Below are 20,453 nucleotides of genomic sequence, written 5' to 3'. Positions count from 1 at the left end.
AAACTGTGACTCGGTCTGACCGAGTTCACTAGTTTAGGTTCCAACAGCTGCTTCGGTATCACCGAGTTTGCAAATCGGTTGATCCGAAATGCTTTCTGTGGAAAACTAAAACTAAGTTTTTGACTCATTCTTTTGCAAAAACCTCTGCATTTTGTGATGCTCATCCACTCTATCTCATCTATATCTATTCACAGGGTCTGCTGTCAGTGTTTGCAACATGTCTGACCAGAGTGACAGCCAGAACAGGTCAGAGGAGCAGGTTCACCTGAGTGAGGGCACTAGTCCCTCTAGCAGTTCAGATGATGGTAGCAGGAGCACCCCAAGCAATTTGCCAAAGGCTGCCACTAGAGCAAGCAAGAAGAAAACTTCAGAGTCTGAGGATGAAGACTATGTGGCCACTGAGGATGAGGCCACATCAAAGAAGAAAGTGGTTAAGAAGGAGTACAGCTCAGCTGCAATTAAGCCAGGAATGAAGATCAAAAGGCCAGCAGGAAGACAACCAATGTCTAAGGCCAGAGCATCCTCTCAAGCATCTTTGGAATCTCAACCCAAAGAGCCTGCTGCAGAAGGAAAGAAAAGGAAGGAAAGGGTCAAGAAGACCATGGCCAGAGTGATTGGAAAGGCTTCCATGATGGAAGAAGAAGAGGGAGAAGAGGTTACTGCACCAGCACCCAAGGCACAGAAGCTTATGGGTGATGCTATCAGGACAGGGGCTGCATCATCAAAGCCCAAAGAAGCACCCAAAGCTGCCTCCAAGCCCAAGACTGCACCAAAGAGAAATACCAGAAACATACCAGCTGCTGAGAAGAACAAGGCCCCAGTGCCTGAGACTGTTGCTGAAGAAGAAGATGAAGAGCATGTTCTGAGAAAATTGAAGCCAAAAATTCCAGACCACAATGATGCTCATCCTGTGGCTGAGAACATGAAGACCAGGAGAGACTCGGGACTGAGGAAATGGAGAGAGACAGATCCATATGCTACCAGGAGAAGGACTGATGTTGATTACATGTTCCACACAAAGGAACAACAAGATTTTTATGAGACAGTGCTGCTAGACAAGAAGCCTATAGTGTGTGAAATGAGGTGGGTCGACTGGAAGTATATCAAGGAAAATGAGGAACACTATCCTAGTGTGTTTGACAGCTTCAGTGCTTGTGGAGTTGCAGACTTTGTTGGGCAGAAGCTCACAAAGTGGAATGAGGAGCTCATAATGCAATTCTACTCCTCAACACACTTCTATCCAGATGGCAGGATAGTATGGATGTCTGAAGGTACAAGGTACCACTCAACTATTGAGGAATGGGAAAATCTGATCAATGCTCCTAAGGAAAAAGAAGATGACTTGGATGTCTATGCCAAGAAGAAGATGGATCACAACTCTATGGCAAACATGTACAAGGAGATTCCTGAAGAAGATCTTGAGACTCACCAGTTTGGGTCAGTAAAACACTTGCTATCAGGGCTGCCTACAATCAATTGATCCTTAGGCACACTCTCTTGCCCAAGTCTGGTGATCACAGAATGATCAGAGGCCATGCAATTAACTTGCTACATATATTTGATGTGCCACAGAAGTTCAAGGTCATGAGCCTTATAGTTGAGACTATCAAGAGGACTGCAGCTGACCAGAAAAGAAGTTGTGGATATGCCCCACAGATCCAGGAGTTGATAAACTCAAAGATGGGCACAGGCACATACTTGTTGGATAAGAAACACTTGCGTATCTATCCTGACTTCGAGGAAAACCAAGTTGTGATGAATGAAGATGAACCCTCCTCAGTGCAAGCACAAGCAAAGAAGGAGAAGGCAAAGAAATAGAAGGCTGCCAAGATGCCAACTCAAGAGGAGGCATTTGAGTACTTTTTGAAAAGCAAGCAGGACCAGCTTGGTTACTTGATAGCATCATCTCTGAGGATTGAGAAGGGGTTGGCCACCCTAACTCAAAACCAGGAGAGCCTGGAAAGAATCGTGGAAGCCTTCGACTACTTCGATTGAAGCCTTCGTCCTTGGCGTTCTCCGGACACCACCACCTGAAGACCAAGCCTGATAGACGTTTTAGTGCTATGCATCTTCTATGAACTTTTTGCTAACTTGTTGCCAAAGGGGGAGAAAAATGTATAGATCATAGGCTTCGAGAGAGAGCGTTGCTTTTTATTCTCTCTTGCTTTGGTGGATGAACTTTGTTTATCTTTTGATTGCTTGAGATACTATGCTATTATCTGTGAGACATTGATGATCATGTGGTGGATCATAAGCTACACTTATGCTTGTTAGATGATATTATCTTACTTATCCTTATATGATCATTCACTTTGCTTGGTGATGAGTGCATGCATTTAATTCTTATCATTTTGAGCGCTCCACCAAGATGTATGTGACATGGAAGAGTAACCCATGATCCTAACTCATTGTGCATTTGCAGTCCAAAGCAAATCTTAAGATATGCACAAATTTAGAGGGAGCTCTTGCTTTTGACATACTTCTCAAAGCGACAATATCTTTCACTCTTATTATCATTTGTCGAAGCTTTGATCTATATGTTGTCATCAATTACCAAAAAGGGGGAGATTGAAAGTGCAACTATCCCTGGGTGGTTTTGGTAATTCCTAACAACATATAGCTCATTGAGCTAACATTATTCCAAGATTAATATTTCAGGAAAAGCTCAATGAATGGCATGGCATGGATGAGGAAAGTGGATCCCTCAAAATGCTAAGGACAAAAAGTTTGCCTCAAGCTTCAAGATCAAGACTCTACATTTTATATTTTAGTGATCCAAGATCACATTGAGTCAATAGGAAAAGCCAATACTATCAAGGAGGGATGAGGTGTTGCTTAATGGCTTGCTTGCTCAAAGTGCTTAGTGATATGCTCCAAAACCGTCAACTACCTTCCCACATCTACATATGACCTAAACTAAAAGTCAAACTCGGCCCGACCGATTCTATCTATCCGGTGCCACCGAGTTTCAAATGTCATAGCCACTGCCACAAACCCTAGGCAAATCGGTTTCACTGATAGGGATCTCGGTCTCACCGAGATGGGATTGTAATCTCTCTGTTTCCCTTCGTAATGTTTCGGTCTTACCGAGGTGAGCGATCGGTCCCACCGAGATTGCAATGTAAACTCTCTGTTTCCCTTTTGTAACATTTCGGTCTCACCGAGATGAGCGAATCGGTCCCACCGAGTTTACCTGACCAACTCTCTGGTTAGCTTATTACCAAAATCGGTCCCACCAAGTTTGTGTAATCGGTCACACCGAGATTACGTTATGCCCTAACCCTAACCATATCGGTCCTACCGAGTTGCATCTCAGTCCCATCGAAAATCCTAACGGTCACTAGGTTTGCTGAATCGGTCCAACCAAGTTTAACCATTTGGTCCCACCGAGTTTGGCAAATTGTGTGTAACTGTTAGATTCTGTGTGGAGGCTATATATACCCCTCCACCCACTCTTCATTCGTGGAGAGAGCCATCAGAACATACCTACACTTCCAATACACATTTTCTGAGAGAGAACCACCTACACTTGTGTTGAGGTCAAGATATTCCATTCCAACCATATGAATCTTGATCTCTAGCCTTCCCCAAGTTGCTTTCCACTCAAATCTTCTTTCCAACAAATCCAAATCCTGTGAGAGAGAGTTGAGTGTTGGGGAGACTATCATTTGAAGCACAAGAGCAAGGAGTTCATCATCAACACACCATTTGTTACTTCTTGGAGAGTGGTGTCTCCTAGATTGGCTAGGTGTCACTTGGGAGCCTCCGACAAGATTGTGGAGTTGAACCAAGGAGTTTGTAAGGGCAAGGGTATCGCCTACTTCGTGAAGATCTACCTCTAGTGAGGCAAGTCCTTCGTGGGCGACGACCATGATGGAATAGACAAGGTTGCTTCTTCGTGGACCCTTCATGGGTGGAGCCCTCCATGGACTCGCGCAACCGTTACCTTCCGTGGGTTGAAGTCTCCATCAACGTGGATGTACGATAGCACCACCTATAGGAACCACGACAAAAACATTTGTGTCTCCAATTGCATTTGAATCCTCCAAACCCTTCACTTTACATTCTTGCAAGTTGCATGCTTTACTTTCCGCTGCTCATATACTCTTTTGCATGCTTGCTTGAATTGTGTGAAGATTGCTTGACTTGTGCTAAGATAGCTAAAATCTGCCAAGACCTAAAATTGGGAAAAGGCTAAATTTTTATTTGGTCAAGTAGTCTAATCACCCCCCTCTAGACATACTTTCGATCCTACAGACGTCCACCGGCACCTGCACAACCCTAACATATTAGCAAGAACATTGCAAATAATCAAAAACCACAACTATGGTAATAAGCCATTATTTTTTACCTTGTGTAGCTCACCGGGGGATCTCATCCCTCCGGGGGCCATCTCCTCGTCCTCGATGGGGGCCATCACCTTGCCAGGGGAAGATTGCTTCTCAACGGCGACTATCTCCTCAAACTCGGTCTTGAGCCTCACATAGGTGGCAATCGGAGTTCTTGGGGTAGGCACGGTGGGGCCCTTGCTGTTCTTCCAACTTCGTTTGAGGAGTTCGTCCGCCAACGTCCTCAACTCTTTGGCCAGTGCTTGTTTATTGGAGTTCTTCGTCTCCATGGGTTGGCCCGCCAACATGGTCAACTCGTTGGTTGGTGCTCGCTTCCTGGAGATCGCTATCTCCAGTGGGTTGCCCGCCGGCAACTCTTTGCCTAGTGCTCCAGGATCCATCAATGAACTGACAAACAAAAAGCAATCGAAAGGAAACCACAATCGCAATGAAAACGGGAAAAGAATAGGATGTGATCATCGGTTGGTGCTTCACAAAAAGAAGATTCTTGGAATGAAAATATAGCAGCATAACTGATTCGCCCACCTTTCCTTCATCGGTACAGAAGAAAAATGGCAGAAGTGAGTAGCCTGGAGTGAGGTTTTCTTCAAGAAAGGGCTTGAACGAGCATTCCAGTGAAATGATGGTTGCTTCGTCCAGTCCAACTTGGAGGCCACCTTACCACTGCTGGTAAAGGTGTGGGTTTTGTGATATGACGGGTCATGACGGCCACACCGGGGTGACAGGTGAGTCTCGACTGTAGCACCTCGTTGTGATTTGGTGGATGGCGCGCGGGCCTGGATGCTTTGAAATGTCCCACATGTAGATAGAGCGGCTAGTCATATAGGAGTGCTCAATATTGTGCACCGCGACCAAGGCGAAGAGGAAAATGAGAGAACTACGTAATTAATGCATGAGTTTAATTAGGGTAGTTTTGTAAAGTATGAGATACATTCCTCCAATCGCGAAATGCCTTGGTTCATGAGACTTGAGATTTGAGCCCTATAAAACGGAAGGGAGGGAGTACTGCACACGGTGTAGTCTAGTCACTTGTTGAAATCTCTAGAAAGGCAAATACTCCTTTCCGGTTTACAGGGCTATACTACTCCCTCCGTCTAGGTGTATAAGTCATCTTACGAAAACCAAATAGTCCCAAAACACTTAGGCGCGGTGCATTAACTTCTACCTTGTTTCTTGTTTCTTGACATATCATCCAATAAGAGATGAGAGGTGTGCATGCTTTCAATGACTTGCAATGGCTAGTTCATTGCATGCAATGCTATTAATTAGCAACTAAACATTGGTGACCCCAGGAGGAAACGGTGCTAAGCGCGTGGACCTATGCAGAATGAGTATCAACCAATGGATAATGGAGTTTAATTGTTAAACAATAGCAATTTTGTCTCATGCAAGAGCCTGGCTAGTGCTCCAAGGAACCGCACCACACAAGCTTTCGCAACTGCCACGTTCGGGTTGCGCTTGGCTCTTGGCCTCTTTGAGAAGACGAACAATGATGTTACTCCTACTTCTACAGTATCGCATCCACTGCTGCATGTCCGTCCACCTCGTGCGGGAGGGATAGCATGTAGCGAAAGCTTCTACTTACTGCTCCTGCCTTTGCGTCTATGACAGGTGGGCCCAACAGGTGGTTGGCCCTCCTGTCATGCAGCCAAAGGCAGGTGCAGTTAAGGCACCGAAGCTCAGTCCGCGAGGGAGAGGGCATTGTAGTAATCAAATTTCTCGGTCTTGTACGAGTTGACGCGGCACATCAAAGCACTGCACTCGATATAAGTCTTTTTACACATTTCAAATGGGCTACTTCGTATGTAGGAGTAGATATATTCTGCTTCATATGTAGTCACTTGTTGCAATCTCTAAAAAGACTTATATTTGGAAACGGAGGGAGTACAACGCATCCATGCATGCCGTGACTTTCCTTTTGATACTTGCATGTGTTGATTTGATGCACCTTGCCAAATTTTGACTATAAATTTAACTAACCAAATTTTCATGCATGTCAGAAAAAATTACGGGGCTGTTTGGATTGTGACTATGTTTGTCTTATGTTGCCACATTATTTTTCCCACACTTGCCACACTTGCCTAACCTGAGTTGCTCAAATTGTTAGACACACTTTGGCTTGCCTAAGGGAATCTTGCCACAATTTTTGTGTCTATGACATGTGGGGTTCACTGCTAATAAAAAAATTCTTGTCTTAGGTGTGGCTAATAAAAAAGACTTATATTTAGGAACGGAGGGAGTAGAAAATATAAATAATAATGCATGTTGGGGCAACCCACGTTTCTGCTAATTTTAGCTGTGGGCTTGTTCACAATTTTTACGAGGGGGTGGTTGTTCATTTAATGGAGGGACTTGTAGTACCAGACTTGAACGATACAAAGTGCGACCTGGCACACCGTAACACCACTTGGAACAAGCGGATAGCTATCTCAAAAAACAATCAACAACTAAAAAACCGTGACCTGGCATGTAGTAGTACACAATTTTAAACGATTGTTTTGATGGAGTGAAAAAGGAAAACTACCCCACTACGTATATATAGGCCGGAGCCTCTGCGCTTGCTTGCTATGGTTGCTCTATTCACACACTCTCATCCTCTCTAGATCTAAACAAGATAGGGGTAGTAACACTGTCTTTCTCCCTCCAAAAAACACTGGCTTTCTATCCTCACCGCTGGTTATAGATCCGGACATATCCCCCTCCGCCGGTGAAGGGGAGGAGGGGCAGCGTTTACGCCGTCGTCGACAACGAGGGAGGAGACCCACTGCAGGCCGCACCGTTATCTCTGGCCGAGCGCCAGCGTGGGAGGTCCTCCGATCCCTTCGTCGTTGCCTGTGGGCGGATCCGGCCTCCCGCCGCCCACCTATCCACATCCCGACGACCTTCAGGTATATCTTCGTTCGAAACTGCCTTAGCTCTACTTCCCCAACTCGCTACGTCGCTGCATGTGCATCATTTTCTACCTCTCAGCCCCTCTCGATCGGATGGTCCAACGTCACATATTTTTTTCTTCTATTGTTAGAGGTAAAGCTACTTCATGGAGTCGAATCTTGTACTCCCTCCGTCCGAAAATACTTGTCATTGAAATGGATGTATCCAGATGTATTTTAATTCTAGACACATCCATTTTGATGACAAGTAATTCCGGACGGAGGGAGTACTTGGTTCAAATAAGAAATAAAGTGGGGGTGGGGGAATTTAGTATGTACATCGGACTTGGTACAAACAGGAAGGAAAGGGGGTGAAAGTAGTACTGAATGGTCATCCAACCGGTCTCTTGGTCGAAAAGGGAAATATAGGGGTAACGATGTACACAGTGGTATGAACAGGACTAGATTTGCTATCCACACATAGGAGTAGGTGGCTAGAGTGAACAAAAATGGGACCAACCCAGATATGTTTCTTGGATGTTTGTTTCTCGGGGCAAAAAACTATGAATCACCACTTTATGCCCCTGTTTACGTACATGGTGCTGGACTGCTGGTGCACCCACTGTTCTTAATCTAATGTCCCTGGTAAAAATGAAGCCATGCCACTATTATAAGCCATGACAAGTTTAGCCAAATGTTTTTGCCTGTAATTGTTTGAAACTCTGATTGTTTCCTCTGTGCCTTTTTGTGCAAACAGGGATATCCAATTCACCTGGTTGCTGTTGTGACCTTTTGGTGCACTGCACAAAACTCTTCTTAAAAGAAGTGACTTTTGTGCTATTTAACTGGAATGTCAGAATGGAACAGTTGGTTCATTTTGGTGGAACTGCACAAAGGGAGATCTGTGTTCCAATCCTCATCATCCATATTTGCGCCATAACCTTCCTTTAGGTAAGAATGATATTTAATGCATGTGTTCATCTCTATTTTCCGACTGCCATGAGAAAATAATGCTGTTTTTTCTAGTACACTTGTACTCCCTCACTGACAAAACCAATTCTGAATTAGAAGGCCAATCATGTACTCGGTTTCACCAACTCGTGAGGAGAAAGAGAAACAGAGCATGAAGAGGAGGAGGAAGAAGAAGAATAAACAGTGCCAAGGCGATCTTGCTGAAGCCAGAGGCCTCAATCGAGGCCATTCAAGGGCTCCGGTAACGACTACCTTACATGTGAGACGATCCTCCAGGGAGCCCTTCCACTTCTGTTGTCTCACTTAATTAATTAGGAGTACTTAAGTACCACTAATTTATTACTGCCTAATTTTCCTGTTGGAGTTAAACAAATCTTTAGTAGGACCCTATGTTGAATCATGTACGTGTGTATGTTTGTCTTTGGAGGTGAATCATGTGGTGGAGCAGGGAGGGAATATTATTAGTGTCATGACATAATAGTGCTATTGTTTTGCATGTCAATTTATTGCCATTGGTTCAATGAGGCAATGTTTTGCGTATTGTCCATCATGAATTTGATGCTACTGTTTGAGTAATATGCTAATGTCTTCCTATCCTTTCTCACTAAGCTAATGAAGGTTTCACCTTGTTCCTACTTGTGCAAACAGGGATCATGTTGTGCCAATCATACATTTTAGTGGAACTACACAAGACAATACAATGAACTGTATCCCAGCCAGTGCTTTAACTCTGCTGGAAGTTCTTGATAATCTTTCGATATAATCTCAGCACTGGTAAACAAGAGTGATTTCAACCATACATTTGAAGTGCACAAAAATATATACTATTGTGTGATTCTAGTGAGTGCTTTATCATCTCTTATGGGACTACATGAATAAGCTTTTTTTTCTCAGGTTGGTACGGGCCTAAGGCCTTCATCCATATTAGTTTGCTATCATCTCTATTTGTATCGTGCTACTGTCATGAGAAACTCCTTTATCTTTGCACGTTAAAGTTTTGCAACCTATGATAAATGGCAATGCTTTGAGTGTTGAGTTGAGCTAATTGGCACTGATTAAATAAACTAATACCTCTATTTAAGCAAGACTACTATGTTGCTAACTTTACCCATTAAGATAATGAGGGTGCTTCTATTTGTTAGTGTATGTTTCATCAACTAGTCCCACTATTACAGTAATCTCACTCTCTCAATATATGTGCCACAGGGATGCTCGATTTTGGTGGAACTGCACAAAAACTTTGGGTGCTTCATTGCCTCGACAGCTTCCGTCCTTTCCTGTCAGTCGCTAATCTCCGCTTGCTTTCTTCCTTTGCTGTCCGTCGCTTGGCTTATCTCGGCTTCTAGTCAAAGGAAATAGTAATTGATATGCTACCTCACACAGGTTGGTACTGGTCTTTATCCTGATTATTGTGCCTATCATATGTATTGGTAATTTGGTATTGTGCTACTGTTTGCCGATTTCATAAAGGAGTAATTTGGAGCCTGAACTCGCAGGCAAATCATTACATCGGGTGATTTCAGTAGAACTTCACAAAATGATTAGATGGACAGGTACTTATGCTGCTGCTATGTACTCCAAAGTTCACCCAGACAAGCATCGATGTTGACAAGAAGTGCCTATATTCATTCGAGTATCAATCGGCGTCAACCAATTGTTAAACTCCAAGTATTAGGAGAGTGAACGCCAAAAATATTGCTTGGTGCATAGCCCAGAAAAACGCAGTCCAGTCTTTGGTCCCAACTTATGCCTTTTGGTTATCGCCACATATGGTAGCGAACTATATGGCATGGAGTCTAAAGATTCCAGACAAGTTGGTTGACGCGTATATTCATCTAGCACTTAATCAGTCTGCACGCCAAGGATGCTCCATTTCAGTTGAACTGCACAAAAAATTTGGGTGGTTCATTTTCTCAACCGCCTCCTTTCTCGTCTACAATGTAGAATTTTGGCGAGATACAGGACCAACATGAGCCAGTAAACTAGTTGGATGAAAGTAGTGGCCAAGTTGCTCAAACCTCCCTCGGCATGAGGCCACTATTTGAGGGTAAACCTACAAGCAAAGTTCAGATTGTCTGTGCTGCCTCTTATGTACTCGAAAGTTTACTCGCACAAGAACTAATTTTAGCAAGAAGTACCTCCGATTGAACACCATTTACTAGTCTGTACCCTAGGTAATTAAAGTTCGTCCATGGATCATATTGGTTGTGATCTCAATCATTTGGATGCATAAACATACTGAACATGTGTATATCTGAATCTTTTTGTGAATTATGTATGAATATTGTCGTGTGATCTATCAATCATTTGGATGCATAGATATGCTGAGCTTGTGTATATATGAATCTTTTGAGTTGTTGAAAGTGAATGTTGGCTATGAATATGAAGTGTCCTGTGAACCTGAGTTTGATATGAATGTTTACCTTTTCTGTTGTATTTGTGTGTGAACTTGTTAGTATGCCTACTGTGGGGTATAAAACGCAGGTCTCTTATAAAAGTAATGCTGTGTCCAATTTATGTTTTCCCTTCTAACCACATTATATATACTAGCAAAAGGGCCCGTGCGTTGCAACGAGAAAAAAATATGGCACACACTTACGTTCTATTATTCTTTACTGGGTCTGTCATTACATGTGCTCCGGTGTAATAACATCATAAATTACCAAACTGCCTTAGGAGTTTTTGTCTCAGGCACCATAGTGAGAATGCTTGACAATATGAGCATCACCAGCCTGAAGAAAGTTGTTGCTGTTATGACCGGCATGGCCAAGAGGATATATGATGCGCACTGACATCCAGCAACAACATTTCTCATGGTTTCGGTTTTTTTCTGAACCAGTGCTATATTTGATTATTTGGCACAAAAAAGTTGTAATTCTTTCACTCCAACTACGGCAAACATGGCTCGTCATTCTTCCAAAAGATGTCCCTTATGATATTTTTTCAGAAAAAAGGAGTGCATTATCTCCTTGCTGTCGTCTAACTGAAGGAAACTGAATGTGAAAATTTAAGTGTATATAGACTGACCCACTTGGAGTGCATACAAAAATATTTTTATCCAAGTCGTCAGTGCCAACACTATACCTCCAATGTCCATATGCATCTACACAGCTAGGTCTAATCTTAAGCAAGAATGAAACTACCAAGCAAACTGAGATAACAGCATGTAGCCGACCCCGGGCAGCAGGTGGTCAGGGATCATCAGCAGAGAAACACGAAGTCGGTTGGCGACCGCCGAGCATGGACAGGCCCATCTCGCTCTCGTGGCTGCCGTGGTGGCTCCCGGGCCTCTCCGTGGCTCCTCCACTCCGAGTCCACAGCCCGACCTCGGCATTCCGCCTCCATCATCCTCCGCCCTCTGTCCCGCGTGCTCCTCCACACCTCCCTCTCCAAGCCGACGGATCCGACCTTCCCCTCGCTGGATCCAGTCCACCACGAGCCTCAAGCCACCCTGTCGCCGCGCTCGTGTCCATGTCGTGCGTGGTGTAGAGGTGGCCAGCGTGTGGAACAGGCTGCGTCACAGGCATCTGCGTGCTGCGCCTCCGCTTCCTCACCCCGGCGAGCGCCGGACTGAACAGCTTCGCGCTGGACTATCGTTTTGTTGTACAATTTCCCTTCGTTCTCATTGTGTGTTTGTTGATTCAAGAGGCTCGTTGTTGATATGCAATTTTCCTAGGTATACAAACTGGTAGATTTTCATGTAAGCAATCGAGGTGGGATTACTCCTAGTACATGTGTGAAAACCAGGTAAGGTACAGATACAGAAGCGGGCATGCAGGCCGAAACATGCGTGCAGGCCCAATAAGAGAATGTGGATGTGGACCAATTGGATGGACAAAGTTTTTAGTACCGCCTCGCAGCAATTGGATGGACTGTCGATCAAAACTAACGGAAAAAAACTAAAAGCGTAAATTCACGGAAAGAAGCGTATTGTGACGGTGAACCCAAAGAGTCAATCCGTGCTTTATTATTAGGGAAAGATTTATATTATTACTATTATCGTATATTTTATAGAGACTTATATATACATTATAAAAACATCCCACGTGTTATTAACTTATAAAAGTAAATGTTTAACGGAAGTTGGCAAGGAAAATCCTGGTTGTTTTTGACTCACAGGCAAGGAAAATCCTGGTGATTGCGTACAAAAGCTTGCGAAGATTTTAAGGACCAATTTAATAATAACGCGCTCATTTTTATTTTGAGCAATAACTCACTCATTTCTTAATTTTATATTTATATAATGTGCCTCTCCGGTTTATTCTTTGATATTAATTGCTCCTTCTAACATAACATTATATATATAACGAGCCCACCTAATACGTGTATTTCAAGGAAGTGCAAATGGGCTGGGATTTCTTAGAAAATATAAATGGGCCTGATTGACGCAAAATTATTTGTTCACCCAGCCCAACAAATGGACTATACATTCTAGAAAACATGGGTTAAATATATGCCACATTTTTGCAGGCTGACATGTGGGCCAATAGGTCGAAGCCTACGCAGGGCGTTGTCAACTTGGTCAACAAATGATTGTGTCATCCACAGCCATTGGATTTATATCCAACGGCCGGCATGCACCTTCAATCTCTCGTCTTCTTCCTCCAGCATCGCCGGGACCGCCTGGTCCGGCCTCCGGCGGCTAGTGGCTCTGCTTAGCACGCATCGCTGCGAAGCGCTACCCCACCGCCGGCCAGGCTATCCCTCCACCCCTCGACACCTCCTGTTATTCTCCATAGACTATAGCCCCACGCCGCAACAGAACCAATTATAACCCTTCTCCTCCTCTCAATCTGCAACTCCACTGCCGTGTTTTCCCATCTCCGAGTCGTTCCCGTCCGGGGCCTCGCCGTCGTCCACCGCCTTGCTGCATTCGGTGCGGCGTGGTCAACAAACGAGAGTCATCGGAAGAGGACTTTACGTGGAGAGCCTGACGGCTGGGACCCATGAGGTCCATGGTCGCACGCAAGGAAAGTTCCTCCTTATTAAGCTGAAAAAAATGTTTCCTCCACCTGACAGCTAGGACCCACCGGCTGTATCTTCGCACAGAAGGAAGTGCCTCCTTGTTTTGCGAAAACAATTAGTCATCCCGTTGACAGCTGGGACCCGTCAGATTTGGTGACTGACTTTTGGGCCTACTAAGCGGACGTGTACGCACGGCTTTGTCAACTTAATCAACAAATGATTCTAGCAGCTGGACCGTTGGATGTTAATCCAACAGCCGTGCTCCTTCTTCAACCTCTATTCTTGCTCCTGTCTCCCGTGGGCGGCACTGCGGTTGTGCTGCCGCGCACCCGAACCAGTGAAGTTTCCCACTCCTCTCCATCTGCGACTCCACTGCCCCGTCTTCCCCATCTCCGGGTCGTTCCAGTCTGGGTGCGCTCGGCACGGTGTGGTCAACATGGTCAACAATCGAGAGTCATCGGAAGATGACTGTACGTGAGAGGCTGATAGTGGGGATGCACCACACCCATGGACGCATGCATGCAACGGAACGCGGCGAGGTCAACGTGGTCAAGGAACGACTTCCATCGGAAGTATACTGTACGTGGAGAGTCTCAGCTGGGTCCACGGCCGCAGCAAGTAAGTGCCTCCTTATTACGCGGAAAATAATGATTCCTCCAACTGACAGCAGGGACCCACTGGACGGGCCACAGTATTTTGTGAAAAAAAACGTTTGCCCCCTGACTGCTGGGACCCACCTGACGGGCCACCGTATTTCGCGAAAAAAACGTTCCCCCGCTGTCAGATCGGACCCACCGGAAGTGCCTCCTTATTACGCACAAAAAAATGAATACTCCCCCGGCTAGCTGGGACCCACCTTGGTGGGAGGCTGACTTGTGGACCTACTAAGTTGACGAGGACGAAGGGCTTTGTCAACTTAGTCAATATGAACGATTTTAGCTCCAGTGACCATACGATGTCCATCCAACGCCCGTAGTGCTTCTTCAACCTCTGGTCTTCTTGCTCCAGCCGCCCAAAGCAGCGTCGGTCGTGTCGCATGCTCCTGCCTCCCATGGCCGGCTGTGCTGCCGTGGAGGCCTCACCGCCCCCTACTATTCCCACCGCTGGCCAGGCCCTGCGGCGACGGCAGCCTCACACCGCAGCCAAACTAGTGAACCCTCGTACTCCTCTCCGTGCGGGCTTCCACTGTCGCGTCTTCCCCGGCTCCGCGTCGTCCCCTTCCTAGGCCTCGCCGTCGTCCACCGCCGTGGTGCTCTCCGCGCGGCGTGGTCAACATGGTCAAGGAACGACTTCCATCGGAAGAGTACTGTACATGGAGAGGCTGACAGCTCCACGGCCACAGCCCAGTTTTTTTGTGATTTGCCAAGTAAGTCGCTTTGTCAGGCCTGTTGGGCTGCAAATCTTTCAAGACAAGGAGAGCTTTCATTCGGCTGGCCAAGAAAATGGCCCATCAGTAATGAGAAATGGGCTGTACATTTTTAAAACACATCAAACCGGCAATTAGTTTCAAATATCTTTTTTTTCATTTCGAGATTTTAAATTACTTTAATTTTTATGCGTGGAGAACTTGTTGGGTTTTATATTGATATACATTTATTTTTAAAATCAGTTTGAATGTGAGTCGAAATTTCAGGATTAAAAACAGTTCGAACCGCACCGAAATATGCAAAATTTGGTATAATTTTTTAACCGTGGCCACAATATGGGCTCTAATACTAATAAAAAGAATATGGGCTGCAAAAAAACCTTAAGAATTAGCAAATGGGCTGTAAATTATTAGAAATAATGGCAGATGGGCTGTATACTATTTTCCACAGATTAGAGGCTTTCCTAAAAAAAGGTTGACGCATAAGCAGTGACTGTTGGACGTCCACCGAACGGCCGTCGTGCTTCTTCAATCTCTGCTCTTCCTGCTCCAGCCGCTCAAACAAGCGCCGGCGGGACTGCCTGCTCCCTCCTCCCCGCGGCCGGCTGTGCTGCCGCGCAGGCCTCACCACCCCACCCTACTCCCATCGCTGGCCTAGCCATCCCTCTACTCACCCACACTTGTTGTTATTCTCCGGCGACGGCAGACGAACCAGTAAACCCTCGTACAGTCGTACTCCCCTCCGCGTGGGAAACAACTGCCGAGTCTTCCCTGCCTCCGTGCCGTTCCCTTCCTAGGCCTCGCCGTCGTCCACCGCCCTGGTGCTCTCGGCGCAGCCTGGTCAACATGGTCAACGACCGACACCCCCTGTTATTCTGCGGCGACGGCAGCCTCACACCGCAGCGAACCAGTGAACCCTCGTACTCCTCTATGTGTGGGCATCCACTGCCGCGTCTTCCCCGGCTCCGCGTCGTCCCCTTCCTAGGCCTCGCCGTCGTCCACCGCCCTGGTGCTCTCGGCGCGGCGTGGTCAACGTGGTCAAGGAACAGCTTCCATCGGACGTGGACTATACGTGGAGAGGCTGACAGCTGGGTCCACGGCCGCAGCAAGGAAGTGCCTCCTTATTACGTGCAAAATAATTATTCCTCCACCTGACAGCAGGGACCCACCGGACAGGCCATCGTATTTCGCAAAAAAAATGTTTGCCCCTGACTACTGGGACCCACCAGCTACATCTTCGCACGCAAGGAAGTGCGTCCGGGCAACAAAACGATTCACCCCCCTGACTGCTGGGACCCACCAGCTACATCTTCGCAGGCAAGGAAGTGCCTGACAGTCGGGACCCACCTGGTCGAAGCATACGTAGCGTTGTCATTCTGGTCGCGAATGTGTACGTACATATATAGTGGTGGATGTAGAGGCGCGCACGTGTCGTAGTAGAGGCGTGTACGTGTCATAGTAGAGGCGCGCATATAGCATGTACACGTATGTACAGCGGCTAGGGTGCAAGAAAGAAAATACGGCCACGTATGTGTACATACGGGCGGGGTCTCGAATGCCTACTCGCGCATACGTACGGCCAGGGCTTGTGTACATGGCTGGGTCGGAACGGAGAAACAGCGTCGTCGTCGTGTTCATGGGGAGGCAATGGAATGCGTCGTGTTCATGGGGAGGCAACGGAATGCGTCGTGTTCATCGGGAGGCAACGGAACGCGCGGGAGCCAACCGGATGGGTCGGAACGGAATGCGTGGTCGTATTCATCGGGAGGGCTTGGATGGAACAGGCGATGGAAACGAGGCCTGGCGTACCGCCCAACGGAGGAAACGGACATCCTACGTTCGGAACGGGGTCCTGTTGATCGGGAGGGGTCTGGCGTACCGCAAAACGGAGGAAACGGACCTCCTACGGTCGAAACGGGGGTCCTGTTGATCGGGAGGGGTGTGGCGTACCGCAAAATGGACGAAACGGACCTCCTACGGTCGAAACGGGGGTCATGTTGATCGGGAGGGGTGTGGTGTACCGCAAAATGGACGAAACGGACCTCCTACGGTCGAAACGGGGCTCCTGTTCATCGGGAGGGGTGTGGCGTACCGCAAAACGAGACTCCACGAGATACTGTTCATCTCCACCGTCGACCTCCTCCAGCCTCCACGGGCTCCTGTTCATCCAGCCTCCACCGCGCGCTACTCTACCGGCTACTGTTCAACCACCCCTCCACGGGCACCCCTCCATCGTCTACTGTTCATCCAGCCCTCCACACCACGGGGTCCTGTTCAACCACCCCTCCACGGGCACCCCTCCACCGTCTACTGTTCATCCAGCCCTCCACCACACCACGGGGTCCTGTTCTTCTAGAGGCAACACCACTGCTCACTGCTCATCCAACCCCCCCCCCCCCCCCCCCCCGCAACGCTCACTATTCATCCCAAAGGCAGCAAAACGGAGGAAACGGACTTGTGTTGGAGCGCTACGGTCGAAACGGGGGTCCTGTTCATCGGGAGGGGTGTGGCGTACCGCAAAACGGGACTGCACGGGATACTGTTCATCTCCACCGTCGACCTCCTCCAGCCTCCACGGGCTCCTGTTCATCCAGCCTCCACGGGCTCCTGTTCATCCATCCTCCACCGCGCGCTACTCCACCCGCTACTGTTCAACCACCCCTCCACTGTCTACTGTTCATCCAGCCCTCCACACCACGGGGTCCTGTTCAACCACCCCTCCACGGGCACCCGTCCACCGTCTACTGTTCATCCAGCCCTCCACACCACGGGGTCCTATTCAACCACCCCTCCACCGTCTACTGTTCATCCAGGCCTCCACACCATGGGGTCCTGTTCATCCACCCCTCCACGGGTACCCCTCCACCATCTACTATTCATCCAGCCCTCCACCACACCACATGGTCCTGTTCATCCAGAGGCAATGCCACCGCTCACTGTTCATCCAACCCCCCCCCCCCCCGCAACACTCACTGTTCATCCCATCGATCGGCTTCAGTTAGCAGCAGTAGCGAAGGAATCGCTCGATCGGGTTCAGTTAACAGCCATTGATTGATCGCTCGGGTTTAGTAACGCGTAGCCTGTAGTGCAATCGCTCGGGTTCAGTTAGAGCCCAACGCCTCGCTCGGGTTTAGTTAGAGCCAACGCCTTGCACACATGCGCATACGTGTATGAGAGAAACGCGCATCGCTCGGCCCCGACCTCCCACCGTAACCGGGAACTCCCCGAAATTTTCCTCCCCCTCGCTTCTACCATGGTTTTTTCCGTCATGGACGGCCCAAAGAATGTCATGCAGCTGCGTCTCCGGCCCACCCAGGACGAAAAGCCCATTTTTTGTCATGATTTTTTGTCATAGAAGTAGGAGCCCACCACATCTATGATCATACCGGGTTTTGTCACAATTATCGTCATAGAAGTGTCATATGTATGACAGAAATTTTTTGCGTTCGGCCCAAAATGTCACGGATGTGTATTTTTTCTGTAGTGGCTCTTACTTAAACTCTGTTGAATACGTTGAATTACAATTGCTTGGTGACTAAGAACATAGGTTGTTGGGTTTCAAGAGAATTCATTGTTTGAACCTTAACATGTGAATTGGTTACCACTATAACATGAGAAGTTTCATAAGAAAGAATTGTTGTTATGATGCTAGGAAAACTGATTGAAATTATCATTGATCAAACTTGTGCACTTTGCTAGCATTCACACTTCATAAATTATTTCTTTTATCATTTACCTACTCAAGGACAAGTAAGAATTAAGCTTGGGGATACTGATACGTCTCCAACGTATCTATAATTTATGAAGTATTCATGCCAATATATTATCATTCTTGGATGTTTTACAATCATTTTATAGCAACTTTACATCATTTTTTGGGACTAACCTATAGACTCAGTGCCCAATGCCAGTTGCTATTTTTTGCTTGTTTTTTACATCACAGAAAATCAATATTAAACGGAGTCCAAACACCGTGAAACTTTTTGTGGATTTTTTATGGGCCATAAGACTCCCGATGGGGCAGAGCAGCACCTAGGGGTGCCTCGAGGGGGGCACAACTCACCAGGGCGCGCCAGGCCCCCCTGGCGCGCCCAGGTGGGTTGTGCCCACCTCGGTGGCCTCCAGCACCCCTTCTTTGCACTATAAATTCCCAAATATTTCGAAACCCTTTGGGGTTAACCTATATCAGAAGTTCTACCTCCACAGGGCTCCGTAGCCACCGAAAACCAATCTAGACCCGTTCCGACACCCTGCCGGAGGGGGGAATCATCTCCGGTGGCCATCTTCATCATCCCAGCGGCAACCACGATGAGGAGGGAGTAGTCTGCTACCTCTTGAGCACTGCGTTGGTTTTCCCTTGAAGAGGAAAGGGTGATGCAGCAAAGTAGCGCAAGTATTTCCCTTAGTTTTTGAGAACCAAGGTATCAATCCAGTAGGAGGCCACACGCAAGTCCCTCGTACCTACACAAACAAATAAGAACCTCGCAACCAACGCGATAAAGGGGTTGTCAATCCCTTCACGGTCACTTACAAGAGTGAGATCTGATAGAGATAATAATAATACAAATATTTTTGGTGTTTTTATGATATAGATTGAAAGTAAAGATTGCAAAGTAAAATAGATTGGAAACTTATATGCTGGAAAATAGACCTGGGGGCCATAGGTTTCACTAGTGGCTTCTCTCAAGATAGCATAAGTATTACGGTGGGTGAACAAATTACTGTCAAGCAATTGATAGAAAAGCGAATAATTATGAGAATATCTAGGCATGATAATGTATATAGGCATCACGTCCGCGACAAGTAGACCGACTCCTGCCTGCATCTACTACTATTACTCCACACATCGACCGCTATCCAGCATGCATCTAGAGTATTAAGTTCATAAGAACAGAGTAACGCATTAGGTAAGATGACATGATGTAGAGGGATACACTCAAGCAATATGATATAAACCACATCTTTTTATCCTCGATGGCAACAATACAATACGTGTCGTTTCCCTTTCTGTCACTGGGATCGAGCACCGCAAGATTGAACCCAAAGCTAAGCACTTCTCCCATCGCAAGAAAGATCAATCTACTAGGCCAAACCAAACTGATAATTCGAAGAGACTTGCAAAGATAACCAATCATGCATAAAAGATTTCAGAGAAGAATCGAATATTGTTCATAGATAGACTTGATCATAAACCCACAATTCATCGGATCTCGACAAACACACCGCAAAAAGAGTTACATCGAATAGATCTCCAAGAAGATCGAGGAGAAATTTGTATTGAGATTCAAATAGAGAGAATAAGCCATCTAGCTAATAACTATGGACCCGAAGGTCTGAAGTAAACTACTCACACATCATCGGAGGGGCCATGGAGTTGATGTAGAGGCCCTCCGTGATCGATGCCCTCTCCGGCGGAGCTTCGGAAAAGGCCCCAAGATGGGATCTCTTTGGTACAGAAAGTTGCGGCGGTGGAAATAGGGTTTCGTGGTGCTCCTAGATGTTTTCGGGGTATGTGAACATATATAGGAGGAAGAAGTAGGTCGGTTGAGCCACGAGGGGCCCACGAGGGGGAGGGCGCGCCCAGGGGGGTAGGCGCGCCCCCTGCCTCGTGGACACCTTGTTCATTTCTTGACGTCCACTCCAAGTCCTCCTGGATCACGTTTGTTCCAAAAATCACGCTCCTGAAGGTTTCATTCCGTTTGGACTCTGTTTGATATTCCTTTTCTGCGAAACACTAAAATAGGCAAAAAAAACAACAATTTGCATTGGGCCTTGGGTTAGTAGGTTAGTCCCAAAAATAATATAAAAGTGTAAAATAAAGCCCATTAACATCCAAAACAGATAATATAATAGCATGGAACAATCAAAAATTATAGATACGTTGGAGACGTATCATAGTCCACCCTCGGGGCTAATGGTTTGTACCAGTAG

The sequence above is a fragment of the Triticum urartu genome, chromosome 4A (genome assembly GCF_056163025.1).
Source record: "Triticum urartu cultivar PI428250 chromosome 4A, HENAU_Tu73, whole genome shotgun sequence".
In the NCBI taxonomy this organism is placed as follows: Eukaryota; Viridiplantae; Streptophyta; class Magnoliopsida; order Poales; family Poaceae; genus Triticum; species Triticum urartu.
This window is presented reverse-complemented; position numbering follows the sequence as displayed.